Source organism: Bufo gargarizans, chromosome 1, assembly GCF_014858855.1.
Source record: "Bufo gargarizans isolate SCDJY-AF-19 chromosome 1, ASM1485885v1, whole genome shotgun sequence".
In the NCBI taxonomy this organism is placed as follows: domain Eukaryota; kingdom Metazoa; phylum Chordata; class Amphibia; order Anura; family Bufonidae; genus Bufo; species Bufo gargarizans.
The window spans coordinates 12,031,779-12,050,649 of record NC_058080.1 but is presented as its reverse complement, the minus strand read 5'-3'; the positions used below and the strand labels follow the sequence as shown (position 1 = coordinate 12,050,649).

Here is an 18,871-nt window from a genome sequence, read left to right as displayed (position 1 = left end):
TAAGCATGTGCGTCCACGAGATGACTGAGCTAGTGGGTCTATCAGATGGCTGAGCATGTGGGTTCACCAGATGGCTGAGCGTGTGGGTCCACCTGATGACTGGGTGTGCAGGTCCACCTGATGACTGGGTGTGGATGCACCTGATGACTGAGCATGCGGGTCCACCAGATGGCTGAGCATGTGCATCAAACAGATGGCTGAGCGTGTGGGTCCACTAGATGACTGAGAGTGTGGGTCCCCCAGATGACTGAGAGTGTGGGTCCCCCAGATGACTGAGCATGTGTGTCCTTTAGGTGTCTGAGCATGTGTTCTCACCAGATGACTGAGTATAGGGGTCCACCAGATGACTGAGCATTGAGTGTATAAATACTGGAGGCACCATAGGGGGTATTATAAATACTGGGGGGCTATAGGAAGGTATTATAAATATCGGGGACACTATAGGAGGTATTGTAAATACTGGGGGCGCTACATAGGGTATTATAAATATAAGGGGCACTATATGGCATATTATAAATACTAGGGGCACTATAGGGAGTATTATAAATACTAGGGGATCTATAGGGGGTATTATAAATACTGGGGGCACTATGAGGGTATTATAAATAACAGGGGCACTATAGGGGGTATTATAAATAGTAGGCTAACTATAGAGGGTATTATAAATTCTGGGGGTGCTAAAGGGGGTATTATAAATACTGGGGGCACTATAAGGGGTATTTTAAATACTGGGGGTACTATAGGGGGTATTATAAATACTAGGGCACTATAGGGAGTGTTATAAATACCAGGGGCACTACAGGGGGCATTATAAATACTGGGGGCACTATAGGGGGCATTAGGTAATACTGGAGGCACTACAGGGTTATTATAAATACTGGGGGCTCTATAGAGGTATTATAAATACTGGGGGCGCTATAGGTGGTATTATAAATACTGGAGGCACTATAGGGACTATTATAAATACTGTAGGCACTACTGGGGTATTATAAATACTGTGGGCACTATAGGGGATGTTATAAATACCAGGGGCACTACAGGTAGCATTATAAATACTAGGGGCACTATAGAGGGTATTATAAATACTGGGGACACTATAGTGGGTGTTATAAATACAGGGGCCACTATAACTACTGGGGACATTATAAATACTGGGGGCATGTGGATGTAAGCATGTGTTTAGCAAGGTAAGGTGTAGTGATGCATTTCACCCACTCGCTGCTGCACCAGGAGTCTGAGCTCATGCCAAGTCTGGGAAAGAAGTCGGGTTCCAGGATAAAGCTTTGAGGTCTGGAGCTGGTGTCTGGTGCTGTGTTAAAATGGTGTCACTGAATGGTGATGGCTTGTGTGCCAGTAATTTCTAAGTGGTCCGTGCTTCTATCGTCATTTATTTGACTGGTTGGGAGTGATTGCCAGTGTCTTGTTTATCCCAAGATTCCAGCTGCATGACTGGTTTGTTCGACTCTGCTGTTCTTTGCTGGATGTTCTTGGGGAGACACAGGCCGGAGTCAATTCTATTAACTCAATGATAAAGACCTGAGGGTCGAAACGCCGCTATGTATGCTGCCTAACTACTAAATAAAACACCACTGATTGAATTGGATTAGTGCTGCAGATTTCTCTACATTGCTGTTTCTACTGGGATTCCGAGCCAAGACCCCTCACCGTCTGCACCGCATGGTCCTGGATGCATACCAGGTGACTTGAACATTGAATATGGATTTATCCCACTAAGGGGCTGGGAGTGCTGCTTAACTTTCTTTTGTATCACTGTACATCGGCCATGTGACCAGTGACATCACTGTACATTGGTCATGTGACTAGTGACATCACTGTACATTGGTCATATGATCAGTGACATCACTGTACATCAGTCACATGGTCTAGTTGCAGCTCAGCCCCATTCAATTCAATGGAGCTGATCTGCAATACCAAGCACTGCCACTATACAATATACGGCCCTGTCCTTGGTAAGCTGTCTGGAGCCTGAATTGATCACCAGAGCTCCAGAGCGAGCAGTGGCTCCCTGAAACAGCTGATGGGGGAGGGGGGGGCAGTGCTGGTACTCGGACCCCCGTATCCTGAGGATAAGTCATCATTATCTTTTCCAGGACAACCCCTCTAATGAGAAACTAATTTCCATTACTACAGGTCGTCATAATCGGTTCCTGGAGATTTGGTCTCGTTGGTCGGACTATTCCTGCTCTCTATATAACAGTCTGTCTCTCGTGACTTGCGTGTCTCTCAGTCTGGGCTTCACTGCTTGCTGTTCTCTATATTACTCCCTGTGCTTACTTTTTCTACATTTTCTTGCGGCCACACATTAGTGTACAGTACTCCCACCTATGTAAATGGTATTTGCGGTGTCTGCCGTCCTGCGAGAGTCCCTCCAAGTCCCCCTTCTCTCCGCAGTTTGTCATTGGTCTGTCTCCCCTGTTTGTTCTGTCTGTTATCAGGGTTTTCCTGCCTAGCACTTCCTGTTGACCATGATAACATGACGGTGTAGTGAATAATACCGCTATATATTGTTCATGCGTCTGTGCACAATCCTCTCATACGTTTGCCTGGTGTGTCAGGCTTCTTCTCATTTTGCATAAATCTTCTTTATTCCCTACATTAGCTTTTACATGTTTTTAATGTTAAAAATCGAAAAACCTTCAATAAAAATTGTTTAGGGAGGCCAATAATGTGCCAGTAAGAAGTTCCCCCAATAATGTGCCAGTAAGAAGTGCCCCCAATAATGTGCCAGTAAGAAGTGCCCCCATAGATGTCCCCCAAAAATGTGCCAGTAAAATGTGCCCTCATAGATGCCCCCCAATCATGTGCCAGTAATAAGAGCACCCCCCCCCCCCCCCATATTGCAGCAGCCAGTCGCAGGGGGAACACGTGAGGTGCACTGTGGAACGATGAGGGGCCAAATAATATAACACACAGTTCATCAGTTTACTCACGGTTAGCAGATAGCCCCCCTGGGCCGGCAGCACAGTGTTGAGGTGGACAGCACGAAATCCTCCGGGGCACGCTCTGTGGTAGGAACATAGGCGTGCGCAGCCTATTGCATTAGGGTGTGCACCCTAAAGCACAAACACACGCCGCGCGCGCGTATGTATGTGTATATATATATATATATATATACATACATACATACATACACACACACACACAAATACACTAAGGGGTATCAGGGTAGATTATTATACAGGGGTAATATAACTAAGGGCTATCAGAGTAAATTATACAGGAGTAATATAACTGAGGAGGGCTATCAGGGACATTATACAGGGGTAATATAACTTATGTCGCCTGAGATAGCCCTCCTCAGTTATATTACCCCTGTATAATAATGTAGCCCTAATACCCCTTAGTTTTACCCCCTGTATAATTTACCCTGATCCTTCAGTTATATTACCCCCTGTAATTTACCCTGATACCCCTCAGTTATACGGTATCATATAACTGAGGGGTATCAGGGTACATTATACAGAGGTGTAATTGAGGAGGGGTAGCAAGCAGCAGGAAACATACAGGGCAGAGTTCCAGTGGCGTAGCGTGGGTTGCCAGCACCCGGGGCAAGCCAAGTATTGTCCCCCCCCCAACCTGTGAACACGTCCCTTTTTACAAATAATGCAGTACCTGTCACCTACAGTCCTATGAAACACCACAGATAACACAGTGATAACTGAGTACAGATAATGTAGCAGATGTCACCTGCAGTCCTATGTAATACCACAGATAACACAGTGGTAACTCTGTGAGTACAGATAATGTAGTAGATGGGTGAGAGGCCCCAGAATTCAGAACACGCACAGTGTGACCTGAAGTCGGGGGGCAGGCTTCGGCAGTGTGGGCCAAATCCTATAGCCACCCCCCCCTAAACAGATATGTGGATGGGCATTACATATAATGGTACACACTATACAGTAGAGTACAGCAGCACATACCTGTTACCTCCAGTGACATCTCCTGTCATGTAGACCTTCCTCAACGTCTTCATTCGGACATAAGACCGCCATGATACCTTCTTTCAGCCGCGACTCTGCAGAGTTTCACAGAAAATTGTTTAGATTTCTCACTTTACTATCATCCTCAGATAACAGACCTCCCCTCCACCCGCAGTGCCCAGAAGTATAATGCCCTCTGTGTAATTATAATATATACTGGCCCCTCTGTGTTATTATTATTAAAGGGAACCTGTCCCCAGGATTTTGTGCATAGAGCTGGGGACATGGGCTGCTAGATGGCCGCTAGCACATCTGCAGTACCCAGGTCCCATAGCTCTCTGCGCTTTTATTGTGTTAAAAAACTGTTTTGATCCATATGCAAATGACCGGATATGAGTCCTGTATCCGGAGAGGAGTCAAGCGGAAAGGAGCCCAGCACCGCCCCGCGTCCTCCGAATCTCCTCCTTGCTGGCTGACGTCACAGAGCTGGAGCGCCGAAATCGCGTGATGCGCGAGCTAGCGCATGCGCAGTGTCGGCATCATGTTTATTCCCTGTACAGGCATCAGCACAGGGAACAAACTACGCATGCGCTAGCTCGCGCATCGCAATAAAAGCGCAGAGAGCTATGGGGACTGGGTATTGCAGATGTGCTAGTGGCCATCTAGCAGCCCATGTCCCCAGCTCTATGCACAAAATCCTGGTGACAGGTTCCCTTTAATATTATAATGGCCCCCTCTGTATTAGGCTCCATTCACACGTCCGCAAAATGTGTCTGCATCCATTCCGCAATTGTGTGGAATGGGTGCGGGCCCATGCATTCTCTATGGGGACGGAATGGATGCGGAAAGCACACAGTGTGCTCTTCGCATCCGCATTTCCGGAGCGGCCTGCCGAACTTCCGGTCCGTGGCTCTGGAAAAAAATAGAACATGTGCTATTCTTGTCCGCAGCTGTGGACAAAAATAGGCTGTTCTATGGGGGTGCCGGCCGGGTGTATTGCGGATCCGCAAAACACTACGGACGTGTGAATGGCCCGAATAGTAATAATTATGGCGCTCTTTAGCCCCTCCAGCATACAGTCCCATGTAAAATACATCACTCCTTGCCTTCAGCCCCTCCAACATACAGTCCCATGTAAAATACAAACCTCCCCCGGCCTTCAGCCCTTCCAGCATACAGTCCCCATGTAAAATAATATCACCCCTCCGGCCTTCAGCCCCTCCAGCATACAGTCTCATGTAAAATACATCACTCTCTCTGCCTTTAGCCTCTCCAGCATACAGTCCCCATGTAAAATAATATCACCCCTCCTTCCTTCAGCCCCTCCAGCATACAGTCCCATGTAAAATACATCACTCTCTCTGCCTTTAGCCTCTCCAGCATACAGTCCCATGTAAATAATATCACTTCACCCCCCTCTCTTCAGACCCCTCTAACAGTCTCCAGTGTACAATGATTATTCCTCCTCCCTTCAGCCCCTGCAAAAAGCCCCCCAAGTCCATATAACAGTCACTCTTCTCCTCCACAGACTTACCTATGGCTTCTGCTCTTCTCTCCAATATCCGGCATATCTTGAGGCCCCGCCCCCTGTATGACGAGACTCCGCCTCTTTCCCGACATCATACCTCCCTAGAGCAAATCCATTCTAGCGCTCTACTGTCTCATAGGCTTCAGACCACTAGTGAAGGATCGCATCAGGAGTTGGCAGTGCAGCACGGAGGTGATGATTAGGGTGTGCCCAGGCACACCCGGCACACCCCGTGCGCACGCCTATGGGTAGGAAGCATCAGCCAAGAAGGAGGTTGAGGTGCCCTTGATGTTAGGGGTGCTTAGGGTGCTTGTTGCGGCTGAGTCCCTTGATGGTTTTCGTCGTGACGCCAGTACTGTTAATGGTGGTACAACCATAAATGGTAATAATGAGGTAGACAGTGGTAAGGTACAACTCACAACTTTTACTTTGGATGTCTTTTAGCTGCAGCAGTACAAATATGCAGTCTCTAGATGATACAGAGGTAATTCTGCAAAATCCACTGTTTTAGGCTGTTTAGGTTTCGTGGTTTTAGAGCAGTGGGTTAGGTGTACCTGGTTCCTTTAGATGCTTTGGATACTATTCCTTGTCTTTCCCTACAAGCTGAATATCTTGGACAGGAAAACTCAACTGTCTCTCAAAAGTTTGGTGTGGCTGCCAGAAGCTATAAACCTCCACCATGCAAAGGTGTCTGTGTCCCTCAATAATGGCTCTTATCACCGATGAATTCCTAGGAATGCTTGTTTCGTTTCCAGGGAGGCAAACTCTTCTCCTACTGTTCAGGGATGCAAGTCTACAGTCCGGCCACAGAAGGAAAACGCTCTTCTGCGCCTCACACCTTGGTACTACCACATAGCGAAGTTGGCTCCACTCACTAATCTGTGTCATGCAGTCTTCACTCTACATTCTCCCCCACTAATCTGATCTGACTCCCTCATATCTGCTCTCTTCTGAACTGCATCTTTACTCCAAGGATCTGGACTCAGAACTCCTCACTAGGCCTAATCTCTCATATATATATATATATATCCTGAACTCTATCCCCATCTAGTGGTGGGATGTATAAATTACACCTAATAGGCCTGTTAACAGGGATTTTGCAGATACATACATACATACAAAATCATACATTACAACCTAGTGCTTTTAATAAAGTAAAAAGTGCTTTTAAGCAGTGCCCACACACACATAGTGGGACGCTGCAATATCATGTGCCAGTAGCCAGAGCCCCCCCATATCATGTGCCAGTAGCCAGAGCCCCCCCATATCATGTGCCAGTAGCCAGAGCCCCCCATCATGTGCCAGTAGCCATAGGGCCCCCCTATCATGTGCCAGTAGCCATAGGGCCCCCCTATCATGTCCCAGTAACCATAGGCCCCCCGATCATGTGCCAGTAGCCTGAGCCCCCTATCATGTGCCAGTAGCCACCAGTATTGTACAGGAAAAAAAAAAACAAACACTAATACTTACCTCCTTGGTAGCGATGCAATGCAGTCTCTTCTGGCATGTGTCCCATGCTGTATGGCTCAGGCCTCAGGCAGCGCCGGCCTCTGATAGGCTGCCGGCCTAGGGCCTGCAGCCTATCAGAGGAAGGGACACACCTCTCCCTCCCCTGCCGCAGCATAGACATCTGTATCGCTGTCCTGAGGACGGCGATACAGATGACTGGAGATGAGCGCTTCCACAATGGAAGCGCTCATCTCCGTGTGACACTGACTGTCCTGCCTGTCTATGGTTAGTTGCGAGCCGACACGGGGGGCCCCTAAGGACTCGGGGGCAATTGCCCCCCTTGCCTCTATGGAAGCGCCGGCCCTGGATGTGTGTAAAGAATTCTTTGTATGTAGAGGACCCGCTGCTTTTTCTAGGGGGTACTCAGGATTCATTATAGGAGGTGGTGGAAATCATTGGTGAATTCAGCACATTTTCAGGAATGATGCTGTTGAGTATGGTAGAAATAGAGAATGTAAAGGAAGTAGTCCCCTCCCTCAGGATCCTGGGACCTACTGTCTCTTTTATGTATCTAGGTATATACATCTCCAGTAACAAGGGTTTTTGTGGAATTGAATGTGGTCCCATGTGTCCTTGAGAAGAACAGTGGTCCCTGAAGTTACAATATTAATTGGTTCTGAGACGAACATTGTAAGTTGAAACCATTGTAATTTGAGTCTACAACTCTATGCAAAACCAGTAATTGGTTCCAAAGCTCAAAAGTGAAGTTATTATATATTTTTTTTAATAAGCAGCAGATAACCAAGACATATAAAGTCCTTAAAGGGGTTTTCCCATCCACTAATTCCTCCTCCCCTGCAGCCGCTCTGCTGTTCACTTCCTGGTTTCCTGCTTCTAAGGCTCCATTCACACATCCGTAATAATGGGTCCACATCCATTCCGCAAATTGTGGAACGGGTACGGACCCATTCATTTTCTATGGGGCAGGAATGGATGCGGACAGCAGATATTTCTGGAGCGTGCTGCCGATCTTCCGGTCTGCGGTTCCGGAAAAAAATAGAACATGTCCTATTCTTGTCTGTAATTACAGACAAGAATAGGCATTTCTACGGGGGTGAGTCTACCTTACTAAAGATGGCAGCCCACACGTGTTCGCTGGCAAACACTGCGAACTGACCATCACTGGTAGTGACATCCACAGTGCTTGTGGGGTAGGGGCGGTGGTTGACATTTCTAAAAGTTGTATTTACAGCCAGTCAATCCCACTGCCGATGTGAGAGTGTACTTTCTTCCATCAAGATAAATAGCCATGTCTGGCAATACAGCTGGATAGCATCTGCCAAACTAATCATTTATTTTTTATTTGGCTTCGACTTACAGCTTATTGACAATTTACCACCTGGATTTATGGATACCTCGGAAAACATGTACGGATACCGATCCCACCCTGTGTAACAAGGCCTCATGCGTCCGTTCCATGCATTGGGGACAGCAATTTGCGGTCCACAATACAAGGGCAACGTCTGTGCGGCGGCCAGGACGGATCGAAACCAATTCAACTTGAATAGGTCCGTGATCCGTCCGCACCGCCAAAATATAGAGCAAGTTCTATTTTTTGCGGTGCGGAGGCATGGACAGAAACACCACCAAAGCACTCACAATTTTTAGAACATAATTTTAATTTCCAATTTTTACGTTGTTTTTAGTTTGGAGTTATTCAGTTCTGGTTTAGTTATGCTGCTAAAATTGTATATATTTTACTATATATATATATATATACACATATATACATACACACACACACACACACACACACATACCTAAAGTATTATTAGGAACACCATACTAATACGGTGTTGGACCCCCTTTTGCCTTCAGAACTGCCTTAATTCTACGTGGCATTGATTCCACAAGGTGCTGATAGCATTCTTTAGAAATGTTGGCCCATATTGATAGGATAGCATCTTGCAGTTGATGGAGATTTGAGGGATGCACATCCAGGGCACGAAGCTCCCGTTCCACCACATCCCAAAGATGCTCTATTAGGTTGAGATCTGGTGACTGTGGGGCCATTTTAGTACAGTGAACTCATCATGAAGTAGTCATGAAGGGATGGACATGGTCAGAAACAATGCTCAGGTAGCCCGTGGCATTTAAACGATGGCCAATTGGCACTAAGGGGCCTAAAGTGTGCCCAGAACATCCCCCACACCATTACACCACCACCAGCCTGCACAGTGGTAACAAGGCATGATGGATACATGTTCTCATTCTGTTTACGCCAAATTCGGACTCTACCATTTGAATGTCTCAACAGAAATCGAGACTCATCAGACCAGGCAACATTTTTCCAGTCTTCAACAGTCCAATTTTGGTGAGCTCGTGCAAATTATAGCCTCTTTTTTCTATTTGTAGTGGAGATGAGTGGTACCCGGTGGGGTCTTCTGCTGTTGTAGCCCATCCGGTTCAAGGTTGTGTGTGTTGTGGCTTCACAAATGCTTTGCTGCATACCTCGGTTGTAACGAGTGGTTATTTCAGTCAACGCTGCTCTTCTATCAGCTTGAATCAGTCGGCCCATTCTCCTCTGACCTCTAGCACCAACAAGGCATTTTCGCCCACAGGACGGCCGCATACTGGAGGTTTTTCACACCATTCTTTGTAAACCCTAGAAATGGTTGTGCGTGAAAATCCCAGTAACTGAGCAGATTGTGAAATACTCAAACCGGCCCGTCTGGCACCAACCACCATGCCACGCTCAAAATTGCATAAATCACCTTTCTTTCCCATTCTGACATTCAATTTGGAGCTCAGGAGATTGTCTTGACCAGGACCATAACCCGACATGCATCGAAGCAACTGCCATGTGATTGGTTGACCAGATAATCGCAATAATTAGAAATACAGCAGGTGTTCCTAATAATTCTTTAGGTGAGTGTGTGTGTGTGTATATATATATACACATACATATACACACACACACACAGTACAGACCAAAAGTTTGGACACACCTTCTCATTCAAAGAGTTTTCTTTATTTTCATGACTATGAAAATTGTAGATTCACACTGAAGGCATCAAAACTATGAATTAACACATGTGGAATTATATACATAATAAAAAAATGTGTGAAACAACTGAAAATATGTCATATTCTAGGTTCTTCAAAGTAGCCACCTTTTGCTTTAATTACTGCTTTGCACACTCTTGGCATTCTCTTGATGAGCTTCAAGAGGTAGTCACCTGAAATGGTTTTCACTTCACAGGTGTGCCCTGTCAGGTTTAATAAGTGGGATTTCTTGCCTTATAAATGGGGTTGGGACCATCAGTTGCGTTGTGGAGAAGTCGGGTGGATACACAGCTGATAGTCCTACTGAATAGACTGTTAGAAAAAAGCAGCTAAGTAAAGAAAAACGAGTGGCCATCATTACTTTAAGAAATGAAGGTCAGTCAGTCCGAAAAATTGGGAAAACTTTGAAAGTGTCCCCAAGTGCAGTCACAAAAACCATCAAGCGCTACAAAGAAACTGGCTCACATGCGGACCACCCCAGGAAAGGAAGACCAAGAGTCACCTCTGCTGCGGAGGATAAGTTCATCCATGTCACCAGCCTCAGAAATCGCAGGTTAACAGCAGCTCAGATTAGAGACCAGGTCAATGCCACACAGAGTTCTAGCAGCAGACACATCTCTAGAACAACTGTTAAGAGGAGACTGTGTGAATCAGGCCTTCATGGTAGAATAGCTGCTAGGAAACCACTGCTAAGGACAGGCAACAAGCAGAAGAGACTTGTTTGGGCTAAAGAACACAAGGAATGGACATTAGACCAGTGGAAATCTGTGCTTTGGTCTGATGAGTACAAATTCGAGATCTTTGGTTCCAACCACCATGTCTTTGTACGACGCAGAAAAGGTGAACGGATTGACTCTACATGCCTGGTTCCCACCCTGAAGCATGGAGGAGGAGGTGTGATGGTGTGGGGGTGCTTTGCTGGTGACACTGTTGGGATTTATTCAAAATTGAAGGCATACTGAACCAGCATGGCTATCACAGCATCTTGCAGCGGCATGCTATTCCATCCGGTTTGCGTTTAGTTTGACCATCATTTATTTTTCAACAGGACGATGACCCCAAACACACCTCCAGGCTGTGTAAGGGCTATTTGACCATGAAGGAGAGTGATGGGGTGCTGTGCCAGATGACCTGGCCTCCACAGTCACCGGACCTGAACCCAATCAAGATGGTTTGGGGTGAGCTGGACCGCAGAGTTAAGGCAAAAGGGCCAACAAGTGCTAAGCATCTCTGGGAACTCCTTCAAGACTGTTGGAAGACCATTTCAGGTGACTAACTCTTGAAGCTCATCAAGAGAATGCCAAGAGTGTGCAAAGCAGTAATCAAAGCAAAAGGTGGCTACTTTGAAGAACCTAGAATATGACATATTTTCAATTGTTTCACACTTTTTTGTTATGTATATAATTCCGCATGTGTTAATTCATAGTTTTGATGCCTTCAGTGTGAATCTACAATTTTCATAGTCATGAAAATAAAGAAAACTCTTTGAATGAGAAGGTGTGTCCAAACGTTTGGTCTGTACTGTATATATATATATATATATATATATACACACACACACACATACATACACAGTGGGATGCGAAAGTTTGGGCAACCTTGTTAATCGTCATGTTTTTCCTGTATAAATCGTTGGTTGTTACAAAAAAATATGTCAATTAAATATATCATATAGGAGACACACACAGTGATATTTGAGAAGTGAAATTAAGTTTATTGGATTTACAGAAAGTGTGCTATAATTGTTTAAACAAAATTAGGCAGGTGCAGACATGTGGACTCTGTTGTTGTCATTTTATTGATTCCAAAACCTTTAGAACTAATTATTGGAACTCAAATTGGCTTGGTAAGCTCAGTGACCCCTGACCTACATACACAGGTGAATCCAATTATGAGAAAGAGTATTTAAGGGGGTCAATTGTAAGTTTCCCTCCTCTTTTAATTTTCTCTGAAAAGTAGCAACATGGGGGTCTCAAAACTCTCAAATGACCTGAAGACAAAGATTGTTCACCATCATGGTTTAGGGGAAGGATACAGAAAGCTGTCTCAGAGATTTCCGCTGTCCGTTTCCACAGTTAGGAACATATTGAGGAAATGGAAGACCACAAGCTCAGTTAGCTCAGTTCAAGTTAAGGCTCAAAGTGGCAGACCAAGAAAAATCTCGGATAGACAGAAGCGACGAATGGTGAGAACAGTCAGAGTCAACCCACAGACCAGCACCAAAGACCTACAACATCATCTTGCTGCAGATGGAGTCACTGTGCATCGTTCAACCATTCGGCGCACTTTACACAAGGAGATGCTGTATGCGAGAGTGATGCAGAGGAAGCCTTTTCTCCACCCACAGCACAAAAAGTGCCGCTTGAAGTGGGCTAAAGCACATTTGGACAAGCCAGCTTTATTTTGGAATAAGGTGCTGTGGACTGATGAAACTAAAATTGAGTTATTTGGCCATAACAAGGGGCGTTATGCATGGAGGAAAAAGAACACAGCATTCCAAGAAAAACACCTGCTACCTACAGTAAAATATGGTGGTGGTTCCATCATGCTGTGGGGCTGTGTGGTCAGTGCAGGGACTGGGAATCTTGTTAAAGTTGTGGGACGCATGGATTCCACTCAGTATCAGCAGATTCTGGAGACCAATGTCCAGGAATCAGTGAAAAAGCTGAAGCTGAGCCGGGGCTGGATCTTTCAACAAGACAACGACCCTAAACACTGCTCAAAATCCACTAAGGCATTTATGCAGAAGAACAAGTACAACATACTAGAATGGCCATCTCAGTCCCCAGACCTGAATATAATTGTAAATCTGTGGTGTGACTTAAAGGGAGCTGTCCATGCTCGGAAGCCATCAAACCTGAATGAACTAAAGATGTTTTTTTTGTAAAGAGGAATGGTCCAAAATACCTTCAACCAGAATCCAGACTCTCATTGGAACCTACAGGAAGCGGTTAGAGGCTGTAATTTCTGAAAAAGGAGCATCTTCTAAATATTGATTTCATTTCTTTTTTGTGGTGCCCAAATTTATGCACCTGCCTAATTTTGTTTAAACAATTATAGCACTTTCTGTAAATCCAATAAACTTCATTTCACTTCTCAAATATCACTGTGTGTGTCTCCTATATGATATATTTAACTGACATTTTTTATCGTAACAACCAACGATTTATACAGGAAAATCATGACGATTAACAAGGTTGCCCAAACTTTCGCATCCCACTGTATAATATTTTTAAATTATTATAAATAAATAATTAAAAAGTGAATTCATTGTTTAGACTTTTTAATTACAAGCAATTTTCAATGTCAATATCTGAATCAATGTAGTACTGCTCCGCAAGCACTGTCCGCCCATCCAGGACTTTACTGGGTTTGTTTACCAGATGGCTGATTGTTCCCATAGGTGCTAGACCCACACCTATCATTCCGTGGGGATATATCCTACAGATACGCCACCAGTGTATGTTATTTGAATATCCCTGTAACAAAAGTAGGTCTGGTAAAGGGGGCACAAAAGTGGGTATCAATACCGATAATTTGCATATATGAATCCCTCTATCAACACAGCCTTTCACACATGTAGGTACCACCGGGGACATCTATAAAATTTTTTTTTTTTTATTAAACACTTTTTAAAATAATTTGTTGTTATGTTACAATAGCTTTACATATTTTTTATTTTCTAGCTAGCGTTGTTCTAGCAAGCATGGCATTATAATAAAAATGTATCCCATTTAGGATGGTACTTGAGTACATTTTAATGGAAAACCTCTAATTCATGGGCTTAGCTATAGGGGAAGCGGTTGCTTTGGGGCCCGAACTCAGAAGGGACCCATACAGGAGGAGGACTAAAAGATTTTATTGTCTGGGCCTCCTCAACTGTATTATACAATTACATTATATACAGACGCACTGTAGATAACGGATGGAGTGGCTGTCAGGCCTCGTCTGCGAGCGATATCTTGACTCGCCACAGGAATTGGGATTAAAAGGGTGGAGGTGGTTGCACAGATGTTTCAGGGTTGGGGGTCCATTCAAAAATTTGCTGTGGGGCCCAGTCATTTCTAGTTACGCCACTGCTATAATTCTCCGGTGTGGAAAAAAAAAAAATAAGATGTTCGACGTCCTTCAGAAGTGATTGATTTATAACAATTAGGGATGAGCGAACTCGAACTGTATAGTTCGGGTTCGTACCGAATTTTGGGGTGTCCGTGACACGGACCCGAACCCGGACATTTTCGTAAAAGTCCGGGTTCGGGTTCGGTGTTCGTCGCTTTCTTCGCGCTTTTGTGACGCTTTCTTGGCGCTTTTTGAAAGGCTGCAAAGCAGCCAATCAACAAGCGTCATACTACTTGCCCCAAGAGGCCGTCACAGCCATGCCTACTATTGGCATGGCTGTGATTGGCCAGAGCACCATGTGACCCAGCCTCTATTTAAGCTGGAGTCACATAGCGCCGCCCGTCACTCTGCTCTGATTAGCGTAGGGAGAGGTTGCGGCTGCGACAGTAGGGCGAGATTAGGCAGATTAACTCCTCCAAAGGACTTGATTAACTGATCGATCTGCAGCTGTGGATCATTGAGCTGCTGATCCTCAATTGCTCACTGTTTTTAGGCTGCCCAGACCGTTTGTCAGTCACATTTTTCTGGGGTGATCGGCGGCCATTTTGTGTCTTGTGGTGCGCCAGCACAAGCTGCGACCAAGTGCATTTAACCCTCAATGGTGTGGTTGTTTTTTGGCTAAAGCCTACATCAGGGTGAAGCTGTCACACCAAGTGCATTTAACCAGCAATAGTCTGTTTATTTTTTGGCCATATACTACATCAGGGGCAAGCTGCGCCTGTCACCAAGTGCATTTAACCCTCAATGGTGCGTTTGTTTTTTGGCTAAAGCCTACATCAGGGTGAAGCTGTCACACCAAGTGCATTTAACCAGCAATAGTCTGTTTATTTTTTGGCCATATACTACATCAGGGGCAAGCTGCGCCCGTCACCAAGTGCATTTAACCCTCAGTAGTGTGGTTGGTCAAGCTATCACACCAAGTGCATTTAACCAGCAATAGTCTGTTCATTTTTTGGCCATATACTAAATCAGGGGCAAGCTGCGCCCGTCACCAAGTGCATTTAACCAGCAATAGTCTGTTCATTTTTTGGCCATATACTACATCAGGGGCAAGCTGCGCCCATCACCAAGTGCATTTAACCAGCAATAGTGTGGTTATTTTTTGGCCATATCCCAGTCTAATTCTGTCACTAAATCCATACCGGTCACCCAGCGCCTAAATACTAGGCCTCAAATTTATATCCCGCTAAATCTCTCGTTACCGCTGTCCTGTTGTGGCTGGGAAAGTTATTTAGTGTCCGTCAAAGCACATTTTTTGTTCTGGGTTGAAATACAATTCCCAATTTAGCAATTTAAAAATTTAGTGGTTTCTGCTGTATCAGAGCTATTTGAAATCTATCCCTAAAAGGGTATATAATATTCAAGGTGCACATAGGGTCATTCAGAATAACTTCACACACCCGCTACTGTGCATTTCCAAGTCTAATTCTGTCACTAAACCCATACCTGTCACCCAGCGCCTAAATACTAGGCCTCAAATTCATATCCAGCTAAATCTGTCCTTAGTGCTGTAGCTGGGCGAGTTATTTAGTGTCCGTTCAAGCACATTTCTTGTTCTGGGTTGAAATACAATTCCCAATTTAGCAATTTCATAATTTAGTGGTTTCTGCTATATCAGAGCTATTTGAAATCTATCCCTAAAAGGGTAGATCATATTGAAGGTGCACATAGGGACATTCAGAATAACTTCACACACCCGCTACTGTGCATTTCCAAGTCTAATTCTGTCACTAAACCCATACCTGTCACCCAGCGCCTAAATCCTAGGCCTCAAATTTATATCCAGCTAAATCTGTCCTTAGTGCTGTAGCTGGGCGAGTTATTTAGTGTCCGTTCAAGCACATTTCTTGTTCTGGGTTGAAATACAATTCCCAATTTAGCAATTTCATAATTTAGTGGTTTCTGCTATATCAGAGCTATTTGAAATCTATCCCTAAAAGGGTATATAATATTCAAGGTGCACATTGGGTCATTCAGAATAACTTCACACACACCCGCTACTGTGTATTTCTAAGTCTAATTCTGTCACTAAACCCATACCTGTCACCCAGCGCCTAAATACTAGGCCTCAAATTTATATCCAGCTAAATCTGTCCTTAGTGCTGTAGCTGGGCGAGTTATTTAGTGTCCGTTCAAGCACATTTCTTGTTCTGGGTTGAAATACAATTCCCAATTTAGCAATTTCATAATTTAGTGGTTTCTGCTATATCAGAGCTATTTGAAATCTATCCCTAAAAGGGTAGATCATATTGAAGGTGCACATAGGGACATTCAGAATAACTTCACACACCCGCTACTGTGCATTTCCAAGTCTAATTCTGTCACTAAACCCATACCTGTCACCCAGCGCCTAAATACTAGGCCTCAAATTTATATCCTGCTAAATCTCTCGTTAACGCTGTCCTGTTGTGGCTGGGAAAGTTATTTAGTGTCCGTCAAAGCACATTTTTTGTTCTGGGTTGAAATACAATTCCCAATTTAGCAATTTCATAATTTAGTGGTTTCTGCTGTATCAGAGCTATTTGAAATCTATCCCTAAAAGGGTATATAATATTCAAGGTGCACATTGGGTCATTCAGAATAACTTCACACACACCCGCTACTGTGTATTTCCAAGTCTAATTCTGTCACTAAACCCATACCTGTCACCCAGCGCCTAAATACTAGGCCTCAAATTTATATCCTGCTAAATCTCTCGTTAACGCTGTCCTGTTGTGGCTGGGAAAGTTATTTAGTGTCCGTCAAAGCACATTTTTTGTTCTGGGTTGAAATACAATTCCCAATTTAGCAATTTCATAATTTAGTGGTTTCTGCTATATCAGAGCTATTTGAAATCTATCCCTAAAAGGGTATATAATATTCAAGGTGCACATTGGGTCATTCAGAATAACTTCACACACACACGCTTCTGTGCATTTCCAAGTCTAATTCTGTCACTAAATCCATACCGGTCACCCAGCGCCTAAATACTAGGCCTCAAATTTATATCCCGCTGAATTTGAATACAATACATTGTGCCAAATAATATATTTGTTGTTGTGGTGAACCATAACAATGAGAAAAACATCTAGTAAGGGACGCGGACGTGGACATGGTCGTGGTGGTGTTAGTGGACCCTCTGGTGCTGGGAGAGGACGTGGCCGTTCTGCCACATCCACACGTCCTAGTGTACCAACTACCTCAGGTCCCAGTAGCCGCCAGAATTTACAGCGATATATGGTGGGGCCCAATGCCGTTCTAAGGATGGTAAGGCCTGAGCAGGTACAGGCATTAGTCAATTGGGTGGCCGACAGTGGATCCAGCACGTTCACATTATCTCCCACCCAGTCTTCTGCAGAAAGCGCACAGATGGCGCCTGAAAACCAACCCCATCAGTCTGTCACATCACCCCCATGCATACCAGGGAAACTGTCTCAGCCTCAAGTTATGCAGCAGTCTCTTATGCTGTTTGAAGACTCCGCTGGCAGGGTTTCCCAAGGGCATCCACCTAGCCCTTCCCCAGCGGTGAAAGACATAGAATGCACTGACGCACAACCACTTATGTTTCCTGATGATGAGGACATGGGAATACCACCTCAGCATGTCTCTGATGATGACGAAACACAGGTGCCAACTGCTGCGTCTTTCTGCAGTGTGCAGACTGAACAGGAGGTCAGGGATCAAGACTGGGTGGAAGACGATGCAGGGGACGATGAGGTCCTAGACCCCACATGGAATGAAGGTCGTGCCACTGACTTTCACAGTTCGGAGGAAGAGGCAGTGGTGAGACCGAGCCAACAGCGTAGCAAAAGAGGGAGCAGTGGGCAAAAGCAGAACACCCGCCGCCAAGAGACTCCGCCTGCTACTGACCGCCGCCATCTGGGACCGAGCACCCCAAAGGCAGCTTCAAGGAGTTCCCTGGCATGGCACTTCTTCAAACAATGTGCTGACGACAAGACCCGAGTGGTTTGCACGCTGTGCCATCAGAGCCTGAAGCGAGGCATTAACGTTCTGAACCTGAGCACAACCTGCATGACCAGGCACCTGCATGCAAAGCATGAACTGCAGTGGAGTAAACACCTTAAAACCAAGGAAGTCACTCAGGCTCCCCCTGCTACCTCTTCTGCTGCTGCCGCCTCGGCCTATTCTGCTGCTGCCGCCTCGGCCTCTTCCTCCGCCTCTGGAGGAACGTTGGCACCTGCCGCCCAGCAAACAGGGGATGTACCACCAACACCACCACCTCCGTCACCAAGCGTCTCAACCATGTCACACGCCAGCGTTCAGCTCTCCATCTCACAAACATTTGATAGAAAGCGTAAATTCCCACCTAGCCACCCTCGACCCACCCTGAATGCCAGCATTTCTAAACTACTGGCCTATGAAATGCTGTCATTTAGGCTGGTGGACACAGACAGCTTCAAACAGCTCATGTCGCTTGCTGTCCCACAGTATGTTGTTCCCAGCCGGCACTACTTCTCCAAGAGAGCCGTGCCTTCCCTGCACAACCAAGTATCCGATAAAATCAAGTGTGCACTGCGCAACGCCATCTGTAGCAAGGTCCACCTAACCACAGATACGTGGACCAGTAAGCACGGCCAGGGACGCTATATCTCCCTAACTGCACACTGGGTAAATGTAGTGGCAGCTGGGCCCCAGGCGGAGAGCTGTTTGGCGCACGTCCTTCCGCCGCCAAGGATCGCAGGGCAACATTCTTTGCCTCCTGTTGCCACCTCCTCCTTCTCGGCTTCCTCCTCCTCTTCTTCCACCTGCTCATCCAGTCAGCCACACA

General features: G+C 45.4%; 1 protein-coding gene across 2 annotated transcripts in view; it reads left to right on the top strand.

Annotated features, from left to right (window-relative positions):
• The window catches only part of LOC122938780, a 291,534-nt gene that overhangs the window by 160,811 nt on the left and 111,852 nt on the right, over window positions 1-18,871 (top strand). The window lies entirely within an intron of this gene.